This window comes from Schistocerca americana, unplaced genomic scaffold (genome assembly GCF_021461395.2).
Source record: "Schistocerca americana isolate TAMUIC-IGC-003095 unplaced genomic scaffold, iqSchAmer2.1 HiC_scaffold_892, whole genome shotgun sequence".
NCBI classification, from domain to species: Eukaryota; Metazoa; Arthropoda; class Insecta; order Orthoptera; family Acrididae; genus Schistocerca; species Schistocerca americana.
This window is the reverse complement of record NW_025726667.1, coordinates 3,966-5,000: the sequence shown is the minus strand read 5'-3', so window position 1 is coordinate 5,000 and position 1,035 is coordinate 3,966.

Sequence of the window (1,035 nt, the reverse complement as noted above, 5' to 3'; positions counted from 1 at the left end):
GTCGTACCTTAACCTAACCTATGTCGTACCTTAACCTAACCTATGTCGTACCTTAACCTAACCTATGTCGTACCTTAACCTAACCTATGTCGTACCTTAACCTAACCTATGTCGTACCTTAACCTAACCTATGTCGTACCTTAACCTAACCTATGTCGTACCTTAACCTAACCTATGTCGTACCTTAACCTAACCTATGTCGTACCTTAACCTAACCTATGTCGTACCTTAACCTAACCTATGTCGTACCTTAACCTAACCTATGTCGTACCTTAACCTAACCTATGTCGTACCTTAACCTAACCTATGTCGTACCTTAACCTAACCTATGTCGTACCTTAACCTAACCTATGTCGTACCTTAACCTAACCTATGTCGTACCTTAACCTAACCTATGTCGTACCTTAACCTAACCTATGTCGTACCTTAACCTAACCTATGTCGTACCTTAACCTAACCTATGTCGTACCTTAACCTAACCTATGTCGTACCTTAACCTAACCTATGTCGTACCTTAACCTAACCTATGTCGTACCTTAACCTAACCTATGTCGTACCTTAACCTAACCTATGTCGTACCTTAACCTAACCTATGTCGTACCTTAACCTAACCTATGTCGTACCTTAACCTAACCTATGTCGTACCTTAACCTAACCTATGTCGTACCTTAACCTAACCTATGTCGTACCTTAACCTAACCTATGTCGTACCTTAACCTAACCTGTATTGCGCCTTAACCTAACCTGTATTGCGCCTTAACCTAACCTGTATTGCGCCTTAACGTAACCTGTATTGCGCCTTAACGTAACCTGTATTGCGCCTTAACGTAACCTGTATTGCGCCTTAACGTAACCTGTATTGCGCCTTAACGTAACCTGTATTGCGCCTTAACGTAACCTGTATTGCGCCTTAACGTAACCTGTATTGCGCCTTAACGTAACCTGTATTGCGCCTTAACGTAACCTGTATTGCGCCTTAACGTAACCTGTATTGCGCCTTAACGTAACCTGTATTGCGCCTTAACGTAACCTGTA